The sequence below is a fragment of the Equus asinus genome, chromosome 3 (assembly GCF_041296235.1).
Source record: "Equus asinus isolate D_3611 breed Donkey chromosome 3, EquAss-T2T_v2, whole genome shotgun sequence".
Taxonomy (NCBI): Eukaryota; Metazoa; Chordata; class Mammalia; order Perissodactyla; family Equidae; genus Equus; species Equus asinus.
The window spans coordinates 73,443,529-73,467,476 of NC_091792.1; the positions used below are offsets into that span (position 1 = coordinate 73,443,529).

At 37.3% G+C, this 23,948-nt stretch overlaps 1 pseudogene; it reads right to left on the reverse strand.

Annotated features, from left to right (window-relative positions):
* The window catches only part of LOC139044938 (olfactory receptor 4C16-like), a 36,512-nt pseudogene extending 13,959 nt beyond the window's left edge, over positions 1-22,553 (reverse strand).
* Positions 22,554-23,948: the final 1,395 nt, after the last annotated feature.

A 23,948-nucleotide genomic window follows, 5' to 3' on the forward strand; every position in this document is an offset into this window, starting at 1 on the left:
TAACTTCACATACTGCACTTCCACAGCCTGGGGGTTAGCAGGTTCGGATCCTGGGTGTGGACATAGCACCACTCAGCAAGCCATGCTCTCGGGGCACCCCACATAAAGTAAAGGAAGATTGGCAACAGATGTTAGCTCAGGGCCACTCTTCCTTATACACACAAAAAGACCAACTTCAAACGGCATATTGCCTATGTTTTCTTCTAGGGGTTTTATGGTTTCATGTCTTACATTAAAGGCTTTAATCCATTTTGAGATAATTTTCATGTATATTCTAAGATAATAGTGTACATCATTCTTTTTCATGTGGCTGTCCAACTTTCCTAACACCATTTATTGAAGAGACTGTCTGTTATCCATGGTATGTTTTTGGCTCCTTTGTCAAAGATTAGTTGTTCATAGTTGTCTGGTTTTATTTCTGAGCTTTGAATTCTGTTCCATCAATCTATGTGCTTGTTCCCCCCACAAAATCGTGCTGTTTTGGTGACTATAGCTTGGAAGTATATTTTGAATTCAGGGAGTGTGCTACCTCTAGCTTGGTTCTTTTCCCTCAGGATTGTTTTGGACATTCAAGATTTTTTTTTGCTGTTTCATATGAAGTTTAGGATTCTTTGCTCTACTGTGAAAAATGTCATTGGGTTCTGATTGGGATTGCAGTCAATATGTAGATTGCTTTAAGAAATATGGGCATTTTAACCTTGTTAATTGTTCCAATCCAAGAGCAGGGAACATCTTTCCATTTCTATATATCTTCTTTGATTTCTTTCCATAATGTCTTATGTTTTTCAGTGCATAGGTCTTTCATCTCCTTGGCTGAATTTATTCTGAGTTATTTTATTCATTTTGTTATAAATGTAAATGAGATTGTATTCTTGATCTCTCTTCCTGCTAGTTTCTTATCAGTGTATAGAAACAGGACCGATATTTACATGTTGATTTTGTACCTTGCAACTTTACTTTATTTGTTAATTATTTCTAATCTTTTTTTGTATATTCTTTATGAATTTCTATATAGAATCATGTTATCTTCAATAGTGACTTTTATTTCTTTCTTTCCAACTTGGATCCATTTTATTTCCTTTTCTTGTTTAATTGCTATGGCTAGGACTTCAAATTCTATATTGAATAAGAGTGACAAGGGAGGGCATCCTTGACTTTTTACTGTTCTTAAAGGTATGGCTTTCATTTTTTCACCATTGAGTATATGGGCAGTGGGTTTGTCATATATGGCCTTAATTATGTTAAATTACTTTCCTTGTATAGCCATGTCATTCAGAGTTTTTATCTTAGGTGAATGCTGAATTCTGTCAAATGTTCTTTCTGTCTATTGAGATGATCATGTGATTTCTATTCTCATTTTATTAATGAGATATATCACATCGATTAACTTGTAGATGTTGAACTATCCCTGTGTCCCTGGAATAAATCCTACTTGATCGTGGCGTAAGATCCTTTTAATGTATGATATTATTGGATTTGCCAATATTTTGTTTAGGATTTTTGTATCTATGTTCATCAGTGATATTGGCCTGTAATTTTCCTGCTTCGTGTTATCCTTGTCTGGTTTTGGTATCAGGATAATGTTGGCCTCATAAAATGAGTTTGAAAGTGTTCCATCGTGTTCAATTGTTGCAATATTTTGAGAAGGATGACTATTAAATCTTTTTTGAATATATGGTAGAATTCACCTCATCCTGGAGTTTTATTCTTTGGGAGGTTTTTTATTATAGTTTCAATATGTTCACTTGTGATTGGCCTATTCATATTCTCTATTTCTTCTTGATTCACTTTTGGGAGTTTGTATGATTCTAAGTATTTACCTACTTCTTACAGGTTATTCACTTTGTTGGTGGATAGTTTTTCATAGTATTCTCTTATATTCCTTTGCATTATTGTGGTATTTATGGTAATTTATCCTCTTTTATTTCTGATTTATTTCAGCCTTCTTTCTCTTTTACTTTGTGAGTGTAGATAAAGGTTTGTCAGTTTTGTTTCCCTTTTCAATGAATGAGCTTTTAGTTTGATTAATCACTTCTATTGTCTTTTTAGTGTATATTTCATTAATTTCTGATCTTATTTTTATTATTTTCTTCCTTCTACTGACTTTTGGCTTCGTTTGTTCTTCTTTTCTAGTTATTTTAGGTAATTAGTAATGTTAGATTGTTATTGGGGATTTTTCTTGTTTCTTCAGATAGTCCTGCATTTCTCTGTACTTCCCTTTTAGTACTGCTTTTGCTGCATCCCATAAGTTTTGATATGCTATATTTTCATTTTTTTGTCTCCAAGTATTTTGTAACTTCTCCTCTGATTTCTTCATTCATCCAATGGTTGTTCAGTATTGTATTTTTAATCTCCACATATTTGTAACTTTTCTTTCTTCTTGTAGTTGATTTCTTGTTTCATATCATTGTGATCAGTAAACAACCTTACGATATCAATCTTCTTGAATTTATTCAGACTTGGTTTTTTTCCCCAACATACAGTGTATCTTTGAGAATGTTCCATGTGTGCTTGAGAATATGTATCTGCTGCTTTTGGATGGAATATTCCATAGGTGTTTATTACGTCGATCCAGTCTAGTGTTTCATTTAAGGCCAGTGTTTTCTATTTGACTTTCTATCTAGACAATCTATCCATTGATGAAACCGGGATGCTAATGTCCCCTACTATTATAGTGTTGCTGTGAATTTTTCCCTTTAGTTCTGTTTAGTTGCTTTATATATTTTGCCGCTCCTATGCTAGGTGCACATATATTAATAAATGTTATGTCATTTTTATGGAATGTCTTTTTTTTATCATTGTTTAATGTCCATTTTAATTTCTTTCTATCTTTTGTCTTGAAGTCTACTTTGTCTGATACAAGTATGGCTACACTTGCTTTCTTTTGGTTGCCATTTCCTGGGGTATCATCTTTTATCCCTTCACTGTGAGCTTGTATTTGCCTGTCTAGCTGAGATACGTTTGCTGGAGGTGGCATATTGTTGGCTCTTACATTTTAGTCCATCCAACTCTCTCTGTCTTTTGATGGTAAATTTAATCCATTTACATTTAGAGTGATTATGGATATATGTGGGCTTAATAGTGTCATTTATGTTTCATTTTCTGGCTTTTATATATTTCTATTCATTCATTTTCCTTGTATTTCTGTCTACCATTTCACTTTGGTGGTTTTATGTGATGTGTTTCTCAGGTTCCTCTTTTTTATGTTTTGTGACTCTGCTCTAATTTTTTATTTTATAGTTACTATAAGGTTTTCATAAAAGATGTTATAAATTAAACAGTTTTTTCATGCTTAAAGCATTTTTTCTGCATTGAACTTTGTAGGTTCTGTCCTTTTCTCTTCTCCTTCTGTTTTTCTTGTCACAAGTTATCTCTTTTTGTGTTGCAGGTTTCTTACCAAGTTAAGATGGTTACAGTTATATTTAATGCTGTCTTTCTCTCCAGACTTATAATTGTTTACTAATCTCTTCTGATATAAAGTATAATTTTGATGAAGTCCAATTAATCCTTATTTTTATTGTTAAACATGTTTTTGTGTCATATCTAGTAAAGCATAACTAAACCCAATGTCATGAAATGTTTCCCCTAGGTTTTATATTAAAATTTTATAGATTTTAACTCTATATTTTGCTCTTGGAACCATTTAAGTGAATTTATGTGTATGATGTCAAGTAATGGTATAATTTCATTATTTGCATGTAGATATTAAGTTTTCTCACCAAGGTTTGTTGAAAAGACACCCCCATTGGATGGTTTTCAGACCCTTGTCAAAAGTTATTTGACCACATATGTGAAAGTGTTTCTTCTGGTGTTTCTATTTTATTGGTTTATTTGTCTTTATGCCAATACTACACTTCTTTTGTTAATGTAGTTTTGTAGTAAGTTTTGAATCGGAAAGAGTGAGTTTTCCAATTCTTTTACAAGACAGTTTGGCTATTTGGGTACCTTGAGCTTCCATATATATTTTAGGATGTATTTGTCCATTTCTGCAAAAAACCTGATTGGGATTATGATAGGCATTTCCTTGAATCTGAAGTTTGTTTATGGTAGTATTGTCATCTTCATAGTATTAAGTTTTCCAGTCCATTAACAGAGGATTTTTCCTGTTTATTTATCTCTTCTTCAATTTCTTTAAGCAATGTTTTGTGAGTTTCAGTGCACAAATTTTTTTTGCCTCCCTTGTTAAGTTTGTTCCTAAGTATTTTGTTCTTTTTGATGACATTGTAAATACAATTCTTTTCTTAAATTCTTCTTAAGATCTTACATTATTAGTGTATAGAAACAGAACTGATTTCATACCTTGCAACTTTGCTGAATTTATTATTTCAACAGACTTTTTTGTGGACTTTTTAGAATTTTCTCCATATAAGATTCTGTTGTTTTTTAACCAAGATAATTTTACTTCTTCCTACCAATTTGCATGTCTTTTTGTTTGTTTTTCTTGCCTAATTGTTCTATTTAATCCATCGGTACTATGTTGATTAGAAGTGACAAAAGTGTGCATCTTTACTTGTTCTTGATCTTAGAGGAAAAGCTTTCAGTCTTTCACAATTGAGTATAATGTTAGTTGTGAGGTAAATTTGGAACTGTGACATCAATTTTACATCACTTTAGTATCTTTCTCAAGTAATGCAAGAATATGATTTCAGCAGCCACAGAGTAAAACTGTGTTCCTGTAACCCACTACTCCAGATCCCCAAGGCAAATAATTCATATTGCTTAACACTTTTATCCTCTATTTCCATGTATTTTCTGCCAATATACTTATCTTCTAATAATTAATAAACATCGTATATAATCTTTTGACTCATCACCTCAACCACTGTGGATGGAGACTTTCCTTCTCCACGTACCACCACCTCCAGTCTTTTTCCCTTTTCTCATCCTTTCAACATAGTTACATCTCATTTTGTTCCTGGGGTGGCAAAGTTGAGAGCATTGTCCCATCTTCTAGTATATATTTCTAAAATATAAAAGCATAAACTATTTTAAAACCTTATAATATTTTGGTTACTACTCCATATATAGTTCGTTTCATTATTATTGCTATTTTCTCTGTCAAGGTGCTTTTAGGGCCACAAATTTATTGGCAATATCGACAATTTTCAGAAAATGTTTCCACAAAGATATTTATAACTTTCAATAAAATATTTCTACTTTTCTATATTCTGTACATGCTGTTGAATATGACAGATCATATATATATCAATTCCAAAAAATGTTTTCCTTTGATAATATTAACTCCATTATTATTTTGTTACATGCATTTCTAGGAATGACAATAAGCATAGATTTGTTTCCCTATATTAATTCGCTAATTCTCTTAAGCTTTCAAAATGGCAATTTTTTATGCTGCTGTTGTTGTTTTCTTTTACTTCTGGTAGATTTTTTTCACTTTGCCTTTGAAAGTTTCACTTAATTTTTAAAATCAATTATTATGTATTTTAATTAGCAAAAGACTTTCTTGTACCATGGCACTTCTTTTCATATGTCTAATAATATTTATATGGTGGATTAATAATGTCTCATACTTCTTTGAAGTTAGCAATCTTATTTCCTAAAAATGCACTCTCTTTCTGCATCTTCCCAACCACATACAACTCACTTTATATTTATGCAGATTGTGTTTGAATAGGTATGTGGGTTTGTGTGTGTGTGTATGCACATTTGTGCATCTTCATCTTTCATGTTGGGAACTTCCTTAAAAGTCTGGTAACATTGGGCGTTAAAATAATGTTTAAGACTACAACATCACATACTGTGTGGACCTTCTTCACTTATAATGTCTCTTGATAATTCCTCCTCCTACTTCCATGAAGAAGACTCTCAAGATGCCATTTCCTGTTTTCCATTTAAGTAAATGGCCATTTCTCTATCCAAATTCCTTATTTCAATCGTCCTGAATTATTTCATCTATCACTGTGTCTTTTGCTCACTTACTGTCTTTTAATTTATAACATATCTATTTCTTTAGTATCATAAGCATTGAGTTTTAAGAGGGAGAGATGGCAAATATATGGTCCTAAATTCACACACTTATCTAGACTTGGAAACAATATTAAATACAAGTAAACAAATGGGAAAAATGAATGAGTAAGACAAAGTTTAATAAAGCAATGTATAATGTTATATACATGTTAGAGAAGCAGAGAAACAGAGAACATGCTATTTGGAAGAGCCTGACCAGAGTCGTGAGAGCTACAGTGAATGTGTGTATAGATGTTCCAGTAAAGGGTCTTCTTTAACTGCAGCATTTAGAACCTAAATGAGGAGGCAGAAGAGGATGACTTTGTTTAAGTGGAACTGGACAATAAGGATTCATGCTACATTTCAGAACAAATGAAACAAATGATAATACCTGACTTCAGGAAAATTTGATTTGCCTTTACTTTGCCAAGTAGACTTAAGAAAGAAATACAACTCCTCAACATGAGCTGATAGGCTACTGTAGTTTTAAAGGTAAATTTTAGGGCTTAAATGTGATAGAAAAATCATCCTTTAAGGGTCATAAAAATTATTGATACTAGAACTCCACAATATATACATTTACATAGATTTTCTATGCTTATGTTTTGAATACAACGTCTGATTTTGCTGATATGTGGGTCTTTGTAGGGCACTAAAACATACTTATCCTAATAAAGTAATAATTGAAATGTTTTTGAAATAATTTTAAAGATTTCTTGGAAAACTCTTTGGCAACAAATGTTTGCATATTCAAATTTTAATCTCTGGGTTAGAAGACAAGTATTCTTTCTTCCAAAATAGATAAGTTCTGTTCTTCATTTAAGAGATGTAAAATTTTAAATAATACACTGTCTGACTACAATAATAAGTTAAAAATTATAGTTTTTTAAGCTTAGAAAGTTAATAGCTTATAGTTTTACACTTAGCTTACTCTTGTGTTTCCCTCTAGGAAAAAACATGTCAATGCCCCATGGAAAATTATAATCAAACATCCACTGATTTCACTCATTGGGGTTGTTTCCACCATCAATAACTGGCCTGGTCCTCTTCATTCTCATTGTTCCCATTTTCCTAATGGTTCTGCTTGGCAACTTGTCTGAGATCCTTCTCATCCTCCTAGACAGTCATCTCCACACTCCTATGTATTTCCTAATTAGTCAGCTCTCCCTCATTGACCTGAACTAGATCTCCACCGTTGTCCCCAAAATGGCTTCCAATTTTCTGTTTGGAAACAACTCTATCTCCTTCATTGGATGTGGGATTCATAGCTTCCTCTTCTTGACTTTAGCAATTGCAGAAGCACTGCTCTTGACATCTATGGCCTATAACCGTTATGTGGCTATTTGCTTTCCTCTCCACTATTCCATTCATATAAGCAAAAGAGTGTGTGTGATGATGATAATAGAATCTTGGATAATGGGCTCTATCAACGCCTGTGCCCACACCGCATATGTCTTCCATATCCCCTATTGTCTATTCAGGGCCATCGACCATTTCTTCTGTGATGTCCCAGCCGTGTTGACTCTGCTCTGCATGGATACCTGGGTTTATGAGTACACAGTGTTTATGAGCACCACCCACTTTCTTGTGTTTCCTTTTATTGGCATTGCATGTTCCTATGGCCACGTTCTCCTTGCTGTCCACCTCATGCACTCAGCAGAAAGGAGGAAGAAGGTCTATTGCACCTGAAACACCCACCTGACTGTGGTGACTTTCTTTTATGCTCACTTTGTTTACAATTATTTATGCCCAAGGTCCCTCCAATCTCCAACGGAGGACAAGATTGTGGCTGTAGTCTATACCATCGTGACCCCAATGCTCAACCCCATCATCTACAGCCTGAGAAACAAAGAGGAGATGGGGGTCCCAAGAACAGTGATTCAAAGAATATGCACTGTGAAAATGTAGACAGGGTGTTTTGCTTATGTATCCAGGACCTGGTTAAAAGTTCACTAATCATATATAGTAAGTAAAAATATGTTATGCATAGGGTTCAAGTAGTAAAATTCATCTAGACGGGAGGAAAATCACTCATATCTGGACAAAACTACCTTGTAAATATATGTAAAACTGATAATTCAAGGAGAAGTTTTTTCTGAAAAGATTTCTATTATGAGTAGATTTCAACCTATCAATTTCAATATAAATCAATTTCTTGTAAATCTGAGTTTAATTTTAAATGTAAATTTAATATATATTTTAATAATTCCTCTCAAATTTATGGTAATTTGTGGACTTTGTATAAGAAACAGGAAATGGTTTTATATTTCAAATGCCTGTTTATTCATTTTATCATTGTATCAATTGCATGTTAAAATAATGTTATTTTTCTCTTTGGTTAAAGATTTATTTTTGAAACTTCATATGAAAAGAGCATTCTTTTCCATCAGTCTTTCATATTAATTTTTAAATTATCTCTACATCTTATATATAGTTCTAAGCCTGTGGACATTTTCTTTGTAATGTTGCTGATGAATTCTAATGACTTCCAATGCTGTATTGCAATGACTATGTGTGCACTTTTATTTAAAACAATTTAGGACAAAGTTTACATCCTAATTTCCCTAGCATTCCCTGTTTTGGCACTATGGTGAGATAGTTAATAATTTTGCTAATGACACAAGGATGGTCTCTGGGATGGATGGATAAGTCAGACATTGCTCCCATCATGGGTCATTGTCCTGGCAGGCAGAGATCCTCCTCCTTTCTGTGCAGTGGCCACTTCTACCATTGATGCTCCATCTGCAGCTGCTGTTGACATCACTACCGCCCATTTAGTTACAGGTCCCAATCCAGACAATCCCTTTGGATCCTTTCATGCTTTGAACACAGGTGTGTGTGTGCACATCGGGAGGCCAGGTCAATTGCTCCATGTACATGCTTCCTGAGCCCACAAGTGCAGGTGCTATTGCTGGACCAAAATTGCATTCTAATGCTGCCATCTAGTCTAGCTCCCATGCTCACATGCATACTCAGAGATAAAATTATTGAGAATTTTGAGATTTCAACAACAGAGTATTAAACCAAGCAAAGTGTCTTTCTGAGTGTGAGGCCCCATGCAAGCACACAGGCCACATGCCCATGAGGTCAGCCCTGAGAAGAGTAAATTAAATGAGTCGGAAGGGAATAGTGTCATGCAAACCAGGAAAATGATGACAATATCTGCTGTTTGTGTCAGTTGTTGTCAATGTAAATATTCTGAGGGAGTGTGGAAAGAAGACAAACAGGCAATCAAAATTATGTTAAATGTGATTTTATATGCATCTAATTTTATTAAGCCTCATTTCCTGAGTCATGCATAGAAAAATTAATTTGAGTCTCCTATTTTTTCAAACATTTGAACAAATTTTAAAAAGCAGAATGTTTGTGAAAAACAGTGCAAACTTCTCTACCTAATCTTTGCTGCTTTACTTCTAAAATTGGAGAGAAGTCCAATCACAGTTCTTAATGTCCTTTAGAGAATCTAAAAACCCTGAGAGCCTCTTTTTATGAGGTGTTAGATCTCTGGCCAAATATTGGTGGCATTATGAGCACAAACATGAATACATTCTGAAATGTGAAAATTGTAAACTACTTCAGTGCACAGCTCCTTGTGTGGCACTGTCAGCAAGCACACTTGAGTGCCAGAAACACTTCCTCTATTCTTTTCTTTCTGGAACTGGGAAGTTGTACTTCCATGTCTAGGAATTCTGAGTATTATATACTATATATAATTTCAATGAGAATTTCCAAGCTGCACAGTTTTTTAAATCATTATTAGTAGAGGCTATGGAAGATACTCTGTACATTGGAAAAAAATGTAAGTCTCAATAAATTGTATTTTGAACACTTTATTTAAAAAAGTCATCCTTCCAAGATGGCGCCGTGAGTAGTCCTCTTTGTCTCTCCCCCTTCGAGTCTACAATTATTTGGACACTTGTTGCTTGACAAAGGATATCCAGACAGCATCTCAGGACGTCTGAGATACCCTCGCGACTATACATCGGAAGGCGGACGGACTTTCCTCTGGGAGGATGTGGAAATAGGTGAAAACTCTCCGACCCTGACGAGCAGCCTAGTACCCGCAGGCGGCTTTCTTCCAGTGGACGCCCCCAGAGGATCTACACACATCTAGGGCAGGAGCAAGCACACAGCAGAGGAGTGACGGTGGAAACAGGTGACCAGAACCCTACCTAGACCCCCGCAATTGCTCCTGAATGCAGAGGGAAACTTTGGAGTTGCACACCTGAGCCCGCGGGGAGAGTCTCTCCCCGCCATTGGCAGGGAGACCCCGCCTGGTGTTCGTGGCGCCCGGAGGGTCCCAGAGAGTGTCGCTGAGGGTACAGAGGTCTCCCAGCTGCCGTTTCCCGCCACATGGGACTAGGGATTTCTGGAGATCTCGAAGGGGACCGGGGCTGGGGGAAGTTTCAAGGGCCAGCTCTGCAACCCGGAGGGGAATCTCCGGAGTTCCGCCCAGGCAGCAGACAAAGCTCTCTGTCTGCCATTAGCAGAGGGGCCATGCCGAGCATTCAGGGCTCGGGGAGAGGCCCGGAGAGATTCCCAGAGGGCAGGGCGACCCCCAGCTGCTGTTGCCTGCCCCGTGGGACTAGGGATTGCCGGAGATCTCAGAGAGGACCAGGGGCTGGGGGAAGTTTCAAAGGCCGGCTCTGCAACCCGGAGGGGAAGCGCTGGAGTTCCGCCCGGGCAGCAGACAAAGCTCTCTGTCTGCCATTAGCAGAGGGGCCATGCCCAGCATTCAGGGCTCCGGGAGAGGACCAGAGAGAATCCCAGAGGGTGGGGCGACCCCCAGCTGCTCTTGCCCGCCCCGTGGGACTAGGGATAGCCAGAGATCTCGGAGAGGACTGGGGCTGGGGGGAGTTCCAGAGACCCAGCTTCGTAGCCTAGGGGGAAACCCTACAGGCTCACAGCAGCCTTAGGGAAAGCCTCTGCACAGCACCAGTAGAAGGCACCCAGCTGCCAGCCACAAGGCTGGAAGACCCCAAGGCAAAAGCAGCATAGCTAGGTGAACTAACCACAGACTGTAGAAGATGCCAATAGCTCTCCTGCAACCCATAGAGGACAAGTGAGATTTTGTGGGTGCTGACAGCAATGGAGCGACAAATATAAGTGATCCCACCCCTGGCCGCTGGAAAAGCCCGTAACACCATTGCAGACCCCAAGGAGAGAGCACATCTAGGTGGGCTGCAACAGTAGGCACCAGCAGCCTGAAGCCCCCCTGTGACGGCCCCCACGGCAGAGGAGGGAATCCAAAGGGCCACTGTGGCTACGAGGAGGGGCCCAGGCCCAGTTAGCACCTGCGGACAGGGTTCCTGGTTGGTGCAGTATAAACAGCTGCTCCCCCACCGAAGCAGCTGAAACAAGTGAAAGGAGCAGGTAAACTCTATCTCCATGCGGAGGCACAAATCAACAACATCAAGCAATATGAAAAAATACATTAAATCTCCAGAACAGAAAGAAAGCAACAAATACACAGAAAACAATCCCAAAGAAAATGAGATATATAACCTAAATGATGATGACTTCAAAACAGCCATCATTAAAATTCTCAATGAGTTAAGAGAGAATTCTGAAAGACAACTCAACGAGTTCAGGAGCTATGTCACAAAAGAGTTTGATACGATAAAGAAGAACCAAACAGAAATATTGGAAATGAAGAACACAATAGAGGAGATTAAGAAAAATCTAGATGCTCTGAACAGTAGGGCCGATAATATGGAGGAAAGAATTAGCAATTTGGAAGATGGCAATATAGAATTGCTGCAGGCAGAGGAGGAGAGAGAAGCAAGACTAAAAAGAAATGAAGAAACTCTCTGAGAATTATCAGACACAATTAGGAGATGCAACGTAAGGATTATAGGTATACCAGAGGGAGAAGAGAAGGAGAAAGGGGCAGAAAGTCTATTCAAAGAAATAAGGGCTGAGAGCTTCCCAAATCTGGTGAGGGAGATGGATCTTCAGGTGACAGAAGCCAATAGATCTCCAAACTTTATCAATGCAAGAAGACCAACACCACGGCATATAGTAGTGAAGCTAGCAAAAGTCAACGACAAGGAGAAAATACTAAGGACAGCCAGGCAAAAGAAACTAACCTACAAAGGAACCCCCATCAGGCTATCAGCAGATTTCTCAGCAGAAACTTTACAGGCTAGAAGAGAGTGGAATGATATATTCAAAAATCTGAAGGACAAAAATCTACAGCCGAGAATTCTCTACCCAGCGAAAATATCCTTCAAATACGATGGAGAAATAAAAACTTTCCCAGATAAACAAAAATTAAGGGAGTTCATTGCCACAAAACCTCCTCTTCAGGAAATCCTCAGGAAAACCCTCATTCCTGAAAAATCCAAAAAAGGAAAGGGGCTACAAAACCAAGAGCAGAGGAGATAAGTAGAAGGATAACAATAGAGAGTAGCAGCTCTACATCAGAACAGATTAAACCATGGGACAAGAAACAAAGGAAACTGAAGAAAACCGGAAAACAAGACACAAAATGGTAGTGGTAGGCCCCCACATCTCAATAATCACTCTAAATGTAAATGGATTGAACTCCCCAATCAAAAGACACAGAGTGGCAGGATGGATCAAAGAACAAGACCCAACAATATGCTGCCTCCAGGAAACACATCTCAGCCCCAAAGACAAACACAGACTCAGAGTGAAGGGATGGAGAACAATACTCCAAGCTAATAATGAACACAAGAAAGCAGGTGTCGCTATACTAATATCAGACAAGGTAGATTTCAAAGCAAAACAGATAAAGAAAGATAAAGAGGGACAGTATATAATGATAAAAGGGACTCTCCACCAAGAAGACATAACACTTATAAATATATACGCACCCAACACAGGAGCACCAAAATTTGTAAAGCAACTCTTAATAGAACTAAAAGAAGACATGACCAACAATATAATAATAGTAGGGGACCTCAACACACCATTAACACCAATGGACAGAACATCCAGACAGAAAATCAACAAGGAAATAATAGAATTAAATGAAAAATTAGACCAGATGGACTTAATAGATATATATAGAACACTTCATCCAAAAACAGCAGGATACACATTCTTCTCAAGTGCACATGGAACATTCTCAAGGATTGACCATATTTTGGGAACCAAAGCAAACATCAATAAATACAAGAGAGTTGAAATAATATCAAGCATCTTTTCTGATCATAATGCTGTGAAACTAGAAATCAACTACAAGAAAAAAGCAGATAAAGGTGCAAAAATGTGTCGACTAAACAACACGCTTCTCAACAAACAATGGATCATTGAAGAAATTAAAGAAGAAATCAAATTTTATCTGGAGACTAATGAAAATAAGAACACGACATACCAAATCATTTGGGATGCAGCAAAAGCAGTCCTAAGAGGGAAATTCATCGCAATACAGGCTCACCTCACTAAACAAGAAAAAGCTCACATAAGCAACCTCAAATGACACCTAACAGAACTAGAAAAAGAAGAACAAACAAAGCCCAGAGTCAGTAGAAGGAGGGAAATAATAAAAATAAGAGCAGAAATAAACGATATTGAAACAAAAAAGACAATAGAAAGGATCAATGAACCAAAGAGTTGGTTCTTCGAAAGAATTAACAAAATTGACAAACCCCTAGCCAGACTCACCAAGAAAAGAAGAGAGAAATCGCAAATTAATAAAATTAGGAATGACAGAGGAGAAATCACAACAGATACCAATGAAATACAAGAGATCATAAGAGAATACTATGAAAAACTATATGCCAACACATTGAACAACCTGGAAGAAATGGACAAATTCCTAGACTCCTACAATCTCCCCAAACTGAATCAGGAAGAAATGGAGAATCTGAATAGGCCAATCACAAGTAAGGAAATAGAAACGGTAATCAAAAACCTCCCCAAAAATAAGAGTCCAGGACCAGACGGCTTCTCTGGAGAATTCTACCAAACATTCAAGGAAGACTTAATACCTATTCTCCTCAAACTGTTCCAGAAAATTGAGAAAGATGGAGAACTCCCTAACACATTCTATGAAGCCAACATCACTCTGATCCCCAAACCTGACAAGGATAGCACAAAGAAGGAGAACTACAGGCCAATATCACTGATGAACATAGATGCAAAAATCCTCAACAAAATTTTGGCAAACCGATTACAGCAATACATCAAAAGGATTATACACCATGATAAAGTGGGATTTATACCAGGGACACAGGGATGGTTCAACATCCGCAAGTCAATCAACGTGATACACTACATCAACAAAATGAAAAACAAAAACCCCATGATCATCTCAATAGATGCAGAGAAAGCATTCGACAAGATCCAACACCCATTTATGATAAAAACCCTCAGTAAAGTGGGTATAGAAGGAAAGTACCTCAACATAATAAAGGCCATATATGATAGACCCACAGCCAACATCATACTCAATGGACAAAAACTGAAAGCCATCCCTCTGAGGACAGGAACAAGACAAGTGTGCCCACTTTCACCACTCCTATTCAACATAGTACTGGAGGTGCTGGCCAGAGCAATTCGGCAGGAAAAAGAAATAAAAGGAATCCAAATAGGTAACGAAGAAGTAAAACTCTCGTTGTTTGCAGATGACATGATCTTATATACAGAAAACCCCAAAGAATCCACAGAAAAACTATTAGAAATAATCAACAACTACAGCAAAGTAGCAGGGTATAAAATTAACGTGCATAAATCAGTAGCATTTCTATACACTAACAATGAACTAACAGAAAAAGAACTCAAGAACTCAATCCCATTCACAATTGCAACGAAAAGAATAAAATACCTTGGGATAAACTTCACCAAGGAAGTGAAGGATCTATACAATGAAAACTACAAGACTTTCTTGAAAGAAATTGACGATGACATAAAGAGATGGAAAGACATTCCTCGCACATGGATTGGAAGAATAAACATAGTTAAAATGTCCATACTACCTAAAGCAATATACAGATTCAATGCTATCCCAATCAGAATCCCAAGAACATTCTTCACAGAAATTGAACAAACAATCCTAAAATTCATATGGGGCAACAAAAGACCGCGAATTGCTAAAGCAATCCTGAGCAAGAAAAACAAAGCCGGTGGAATCACAATCCCCGATTTCAAAACATACTACAAAGCTACAGTGATCAAAACAGCATGGTACTGGTACAAAAACAGGTCCAGAGATCAATGGAACAGAATCGAAAGCCCAGAGATAAAACCACACATCTATGGACAGCTAATCTTCGAAAGAGGAGCAGAGGGCCTACAATGGAGAAAAGAAAGTCTCTTCAACAAATGGTGCTGGGAAATCTGGACAGCCACATGCAAAAGATTGAAAATTGACCAGTCTTTTTCACCACACACCAAAATAAACTCAAAATGGATCAAAGACCTAAAGATTAGGCCTGAGACAATAAGTCTTTTGGAAGAGAATATAGGCAGTACACTTTTGATTCAAAAGAATCTTTTCGGACACTGTATCTCCTCACTTGAGGGAAACAATAGAAAGAATAAACAAATGGGACTTCATCAGACTAAAGAGCTTCTTCAAGGCAAGGGAAAACAGGATTGAAACAAAAAAACAGCTTACTAATTGGGAAAAAATATTTACAAGCCACTTATCCGACAAAGGGTTAATCTCCATAATATACAAAGAACTCACACGGCTTAACAACAAAAAAATAAACAACCCGATCAAAAAATGGGCAGAGGACATGAACAGACATTTCTCAAAAGAAGATATGAATATGGCCAATAGACACATGAAAAGATGTTCATCATCGCTAATCATCAGGGAAATGCAAATCAAAACTACAGTAAGATATCACCTTACACCCGTTAGATTGGCAAAAACATCCAAAACCAAGAGTGACAAATGTTGGAGAGGTTGTGGAGAAAAAGGAACCCTCATACACTGTTGGTGGGAATGCAAACTGGTGCAGCCACTATGGAAAACAGTATGGAGATTTCTCAAAAAGTTAAAAATAGAAATACCCTATGACCCAGCCATCCCATTACTGGGTATCTATCCTAAGAACCTGATATCAGAAATCTCAAGAGTCCGTTGCACCCCTATGTTCATCGCAGCATTATTTACAATAGCCAAGACGTGGAACCAGCCTACATGCCCAGAAACTGATGATTGGATAAAGAAGATGTGGTATATATACACAATGGAATACTACTCAGCCATAAAAAAAGACAAAATTGGCCCATTCACAACAACGTGGATGGACCTCGAGGGTATTATGTTAAGCGAAATAAGCCAGTCAGAGAAAGACGAACTCTATATGACTCCACTCATAGGTGGAAATTAGTATATTGAAAAGGAGATCTGATCGGTGGTTACCAGGGAAAAGGGGGGGTGGGGGGAGGGCACAGAGGGGGAAGTGGTGTACCCACAACATGACTAACAAAAATGTACAACTGAAATCTCACAAGGTTGTAATCTATCATAACATTAATAAAAAAAGTCATCCTTCTGAAAACATTTTTATCTTTTTTTTTCTTTGCTTGAGAGAGCAAAAATGTCATCTTTGGAAGAATATGATTCCAGATCACATTTTGTTGTTTTGTTCCCCATGTCTAGGGTGTTGTAAGTGGAATCATCAAATGTGTGTATCATCATAGTTCAGCAAATCGAGGGGTACTTTTCATTTCTTTTAAACGTTAGAGAGTGCAAATTTTATTCATTCTGACTGCAACACAATTAATGTAAACTGGTTTTCCAAAATTGTTTCCCCAAATACTGAAAAATCCTTATTTTACAGTCATGAAGTAATTGAGTATGTCAAGAGGTAAAGGGAATTTGTACTATTGAAACCACCTGATAATTCATAACTTGGCACAGAAAATTGGAGATTTGTAGATGTGCAGCAGTGTGCAGTTTTATGTAACAGGTTCGACAAGGCACTGCTGACCACAAGTACCACCACATGTCCCTCCTGGTGTTAAGCCATGGTCCTTTCCACTTAGATCAACACCTTTCAGTTTATTGTGCTCACTCACCTGGTCTCCTTATCTCCAGTATTGGACTTTTCCAATTGATTACCACAATTTAACATTTCTCAAATGCATGTCTGAACATTTTACTATTGTTTGTAAAACCTTGGGTCACAAAAGGACAGGAAACTAGGCTATAAGTTGAAGCAGGAAAGAAGTGCTATTGGAACACTTACATCTCTTGCTTGTCAAACATCTCACCTTTGCTCATATTCTACCTTTTCCATGGCATCATTTCTCTGAGCACCACCCCCCTGCCCAGCTTAGTGTACTCATCTGACAACAACATTTGTCACCATTCAAAACTCAACTCCAGGGTCTTCTCTCAGCCTACTTGCTTGGCTGAATTTGCCTGTCAAAGGTAGAGGTGATGTGTCCTAATGAGCTGTACCCTTTCCACATGAGGATCAAAACAATCTATGTATTTTACTACAACAATTTGTACAAACTATGCCTACAATTCAACTTCCTTGGGGACAGTAGCCATGCTTTATTATGACTTTAAACTCATTTAGCTAGGAGCTATTATATTCTTTAATTGAGTTATTGATAGGTTACAATCTTGTGAAATTTCAATTGTACATTAATGTTTGTCAGTCATGTTGTAGGTGCACCACTTCACCCTTTGTGCCCACCCCCCACCCCACCTTTCCCCTGGTATCCACTAAACTATTCTTGGTCCATAGTTTTAAATTCCTCCTATGAATGGGGTCATACACAGATTATCTTTCTCTCGCTGGCTTATTTCACTTAACATAATTCTCTCAAGGTCCATCCATGTTACTGCAAATGGAATGATTTTGTTCTGTTTTGCAGCTGAGTAGTATTCCATTGTATATATGTACCACATCTTCTTTATCCATTCGTCTGTTGATGGGCACTTATGTTGCTTCCACGTCTTGGCTATTGTAAACAGTGCTGCAATAAACATTGGGGTGCACAGGACTTTTGGGATTGCTGACTTCAGACTCTTTGGATAAATACCCAGTAGTGGGATGGCTGGATCGTATGGTATTTCTATTTTTAGTTTTTTGAGGAATCTCCATGCTGTTTTCCATAGTGGCTGCACCAGTTTGCATTCCCACCAGCAGTGTATGAGGGTTCCTTTTTCTCCGCAACCTCTCCAACATTCGTTGCTATTAGTTTTAGATATTTTTGTCATTCTAACGGGTGTAAGGTGATATCTTAGTGTAGTTTTGATTTGCATTTCCCTGATGATCAGCGATGATGAGCATCTTTTCATATGCCTATTGGCCATCAGTATATCTTCTTTGGAGAAATGCCTGTTCATATCTCCTACCCATTTTTTTAACCAGGTGGTTTGAGTTTTTGTTGTTGAGTTGTATGAGTTCTTTATACATTTTTGATATTAACCCTTTGTTGGATGTATGACTTGCAAATACATTTTCCAAGTTAGTTGGTTGTTTTCTGTTTCAATCTTGTTTTCCTTTGCCTTGAAGAAGCTCTTTAGTCTGATGAAGTCCCATTTGATTATTCTTTCTATTGGTCCCCTTGTCTGAGAAGACGTGGTGTCCAAAAAGATCCTTTTACTACTGATGTCAATGAGTGCAATGCCTACATTTTCCTCTAGAAGCCCTGTGGTTTCAGGTCTTACCTTTAGGTCTTTGATCCATTTAGAATTTATTGTTGTGAATGGTGAAAAAGAATGGTCAATTTTCATTCTTTTACATGTGGCTGTCCAGTATTCCAAACACAATTTGTTGAAAAGACTTTCTTTTCTCCATTGTATGTCCTCAGCTCCTTTGTCAAAGATTAGCTGTCTGTAGATGTGTGGTTTTATTTCTTGGCTTTCAATTCTGTTCCATTGATCTGTGCACCTGTTTTTGTACCAGTACCATGCTGTCTTGATTACTGTAGCTTTGTAGTATGTTTTGACGTCAGGGATTGTGATGCCTCCAGCTTTGTTCTTTTTTCTCAGGATGGCTTTAGCAATTTGGGGTCTTTTCTTGCTCCATATGAATTTTAGGATTCTTTGTTCAATTTCTGTAAAGAATGTCATTGGGATTCTGATTGGGATTACCTTGAATCTGTAGATTGCTTTAGGTGGAATGGACATTTTAACTATGTTTATTCTTTCAGTCCATGTACATGGAATGTCTTTCCATCTCTTTATGTTGTCATCCATTTGTTTCAGAAAAGCCTTGTAGTTTTTATTGTTTAGGTCTTTAACTTCCTTAGTTAAATTCACCCCGAGGTATTTTATACCTTTTGTTGCGATTGTGAATAGTATTGTGTTCTTGAGTTCTTTTTCTGTTAGTTCGTTATTAGAGTATAGAAATGCTACTGATTTATGTAAATTGATCCTATACCCTGCAACTTTGCTGTAGTCATTGGTTATTTTTAAAAGTTTTCCAATCAATTCTTTGGGGTTTTCTATATATAAGATCATGTCATCTGCAAACAGTGAGAGTTTCACTCCTTCCCTCCCTATTTGGATTCCTTTTATTCCTTTTTCTTGCCTGATTGCTCTGGCCAAAACCTCCAGTACTATGTTAAGTAAGAGTGGTGATAGAGGGCATCCTTTTCTCATTCCTGATTTCAGTGGGATGGTGCTCAGTTTTTGCCCATTGAGTATGATTTTGGCTGTGACTTTGTCATATATGGCCTTTATTATGTTGAGGTAGTTCCCTTCTATCTCCATTTTGTTCAGAGTTTGTATCATAAATGGCTGTTGGATCTTGTCAAACGCTTTCTCTGCATCTATTGAGATGATCATGTGGGTTTTATTCCTCAATTTTTGGATGTGGTGTATCACGTTGATTGATTTGTGGATGTTGAGCCATCCCTGTGTCCCTGGTTTGAATCCCACTTGATCATGATGTATGATCCTTTTGATGAATTGCTGAATTTGGCTTGCCAAAATTTTGTTGAGAATTTTTGCATCTACATTCATCAGTGATATTGGCCTGTAGATTACTTTTTGCATGCTGTCCTTGTCAGGCTTTACTATCAGAGTGATCTTGGCATCGTAGAATGTGTTAGGAAGTGTTCCATCCTCCCTAAAGTTTGGAATATCTTGAAAAGGATACATATTAAATCCTCTCTGAAAGTTTGGTAGAATTCCCCAGGAAAGCCATCTGGTCCTGGGGTTTTATTCTTTGGGATGCTTTTGATTGCTGTTTCAATCTCTTTCCTTGTGATTGGTCTGTTCAAATTGTCTGATTCTTGAGTAAGCTTTGGCAGATTGTAGGAATCCAAGAATTTATCCATTTCCTCTAGGTTATCCATTTTGTTGGCATATAGTTTTTCATAGTATTCTCTTGAACTCTATTGTATTTCTGCAGAGTCTGTTCTTATTTCTCCTCTTTCACTTCTGATTTTGTTTATTTGAGCTTTCTCTCGTTTTTTCTTTGTAATTATGGCTAGTGGCTTGTCAATTTTATTTATCTTCTCAAAGAACCGGCTTTTTGTTTCATTGATCCTTTCTACTGCCTTTTTTGTTTCAATCTCATTTATTTCAGCTCTGATTTTTATTATTTCTCTCCTTCTGCTCACTTTGGGCTTTGTTTGTTCTTCTATCTCTAATACAGTTAGGTGTGGTTTAAGATTCCTTATTTGGTATTATTCCTTTTTGTGAAGATGTGCCTGTATTGCAATGAATTTCCCTCTTAATTTAGCTTTTGCTGTATCCCATATGAGCTGGTATGGTGAGTTACCATTTGCAGTTGTCTCCAGATATTTTTTGATTTAATTTCTTCAATGAGCCATTGCTTGTTCAATAGCATACTGTTTAGTCTCCACATCTTTGTGCCTTTCTCAGCTTTTTTCTTGTGCTTAATTTCTAGCTTTGTAGCATTATGATCAGAGAAGATGCTTGTTATTTTAATTTTTTTAAAATTTGCATTGGCTTGCCTTGTTTCCCAACATATGATCTATCCTTGAGAATGTTCCATGTGCACTTGAGAAGAATGTGTATTCTGCTGGTTTTGGGTGAAGTGTTCTATATATGTCTATTAAGTCCAACTGTTTTAGCTTTTTGTCTAGCTCCACTCTTTCCTTGTTGATTTTCTGTCTGGATGGTCTGTCCATTGATGTGAGTGGGATGTTGAGGTCCTCTATTATTATTGTCTTATTTTTAATATCTACTTTGAGGTTTGTTAATAGTTGCTTTATGAACTTTGGTGCTCTGTGTTGAGTGCATAGATACTTATAAGCGTTATTTCTACTTGAAGAAGTGTCCATTGAATCATTATGTATTGGCCCTCTATGTCTCTCTTTTCCTGCCTTATATTGAAATCTGTTTTGTCTGATATAAGTATTGCAACACCTGCTTTCATTTGTTTGCTATTGCCTTGAAGTATTGCCTTCCACCCCTTTTCTCTGAGTCTGTGTTTGTCCTTGGAGCTGAGGTGTGTTTCCTGGAGGCAATAAATTATTGGATCTTGTTCTTTAATCCATCTTGCCACTCTGTTTCTTTTCATTGCAGAGTTCAATCCGTTTACATTGAGGGTGATTATTGATGCATGAGGGCTTACTGCTGTCATTCTGTCACTCATTTTCTGGTTTTCTGGTGGTTCGTTTGTTTCTCTTCCTTGGTGTTTTGACCTCTGCAATTTTTTATGCTGGGTTTTTATCTTTTTCCTTACTTATGTTTTGTGTCTCTGTTCTTTCTTTTAGTTTAGTGGCTACCCTGCAGTTTGTATTGAGAATATCATGCATAACATAGTCCATTTTATGGTGGCCTGTTACTTTCTTAGCCTAAAGTGATTTAGTCACTTTCCTCCTACCCTCCTAAATTATTATTTTCATCACTTATTCCAACATGTGTTGTAAGGCTGTGGTTAGAGTGATAAGATTGTCTTTACTTTGGTGATTTCCTACCCTTTACCCTAATGCTATAGTTGAATATTTGCTATCCTATACTGGCTATACCTATTTGTCTCCCTACTCTATATTTTGTGAACCCTTTCCCCTTTTTTTCTTTTTTCAGGTCTGAGGTCCTTCTTGAGAATTTCTTGTATGGGTGGTCTTGTGACTATGAAGTCCCTAGGCTTTTGTTGTCTGGAACAGATTTAATTTCTCCCTCATATCCGTAGGATATTTTTGCTGAATATAGTATTCTTGGCTGAAGATTTTTACCCTTTAAAGTTTCAAATATGTCATTCCAATCTCTCCTGGCTTGTAAAGTTTCTGTAGAGGAATCTGCTGAAAGTCTGATAGGGCTTCCATTGTAGGTTATTTTCTTCTGCCTTGCTGTCCTGAGTATAAATTCTTTGCCATTCATTTTTGCTATTTTTACTAGTGTATGCCTTGGAGTAGGTCTTTTTACATTGACAAATTTAGGATATCTGAAAGCTTCCTCCACACACATTTCTCATGTCATTGAGCACACTTTCTGCTCCATTTTCCTTTTCCACACCCTCAGGAGTTCCGATGATTCTTAACTTGCATTTTTTCATTGAGTCAGGTATTTCTTTGAGATTTTCTTCAGTTTTTAAAATTCTTACTTCTCTTTCTTCTTCTGTCTGGAGCCAGTCAACCTGTCTATCTTTGATTATGCTAATTTTCTCCTCTATGTTGTCTACACAGTCATTCAGGGAGTCCATATTCTGTTTTATCTCACCCATGGTATTTTTCATCTCTAGTATTTCTTATTGATTTTTCTTTATAGTTTTGATCTCTTTTGTGAAGTAACTCCAGAACTAATTGATTTGTTTCTCTATATTTTCCTTTACCTCATTAAGTTTTTTGATGATAGCTGTTCTCAATTGATTTTCACTTAGTTTACCTATTTCCAAGTCCTCAGGACATAATTCTGTGTTTTTATTGTTTTCCTTTTGGTCTGGAGCTTGTATAAATTGCTGGATGGTAGAGGAGCAGTTTTTTAACATAATTCTATTATTTGGTTGCAGTTACACCCTGTTGCCAATAGAAAGGGGTTGAAAGCAGTGATTTCTGAGCCCTCTGTCTTCAGCTGCCATGACGGCACACAGCACAGGTTGGGGGAGGATGGGCACCTTCTCCCATGTGCAGACCTGGACTCTGCTCAACTTTCGTTCTCTGGTTTCCTGGGGCCTTGGTTTGATGGGGTCCCCCCACGTGAAAGCTTTCCCCCATTAGAGGGTTTCTGCTGCATGTGTCTGTGGGAGTCATGGATGATCCTACAGATGCATGGACCCTCCCCTGCTCCTTCCCTCATGGAGCCTCCTGTAGCAGTGATGCCAGTCTCTAGGGGAGGGAGCAAAGTTCTCTCTTACCCTGTTCTAGCTCTTCCAAGGGCAGCTCAAGCCTCTCTTCCTTCCAGCATTTGGCTGCTGTGGGTCTCTCACTATTTCTGTGTTATTGGGATTTCTTTGCTTGGAATGCAGTTGCTCCCCTTAATTTTAATTTGGAGCGGAGAGTGTCCTGGGTTAGCTCACTCTGCCATGTAACTGACGTCACTCATGGTTGTCTTTTCTTTTTATTCATGGTTTCCTTTGACATACAGAAGCTTCTTATTGTGATGCAGTCCCATTTATTTATTCTTTCTTTTATTTCTTTGCTTGAGTAGACACAGTCTTCAAAACGATACTCCTAAGATTGATGTCAAAGAGTCTACTGCCTATATTCTCTTCTAGAAGTTTTATGGTTTTAGGTCTCAGTAGATGCAGAGAAAATATTTGACAAGAAACAACATAAATTTATGATTAAATTTCTCACTAAAATGAGTATAGAAGAAAAGTACGTCAACATAATAAAGACAATATTGGAGAAACTCACAGCCAATAACATACTCAATGTTGAAAAATTAATAGCTATTGCTCTGAGAACAGGAACAAGACAAGGATCCCCCCCTAAACACTCTTATTCTACCTAGTACTGGAAGTTTTAGCCAGAGAAACTTGTCAAGAAAAAGAAATAAAGGGGATCCAATTTGGAAAGGAAGAAGTAAAACTGCTATTATTTGCCTATGATATGATTCTATATATGCAAAATCCTAAAGAATCCATCAAAAAACTATTAGAAATAATCAATATGGTATA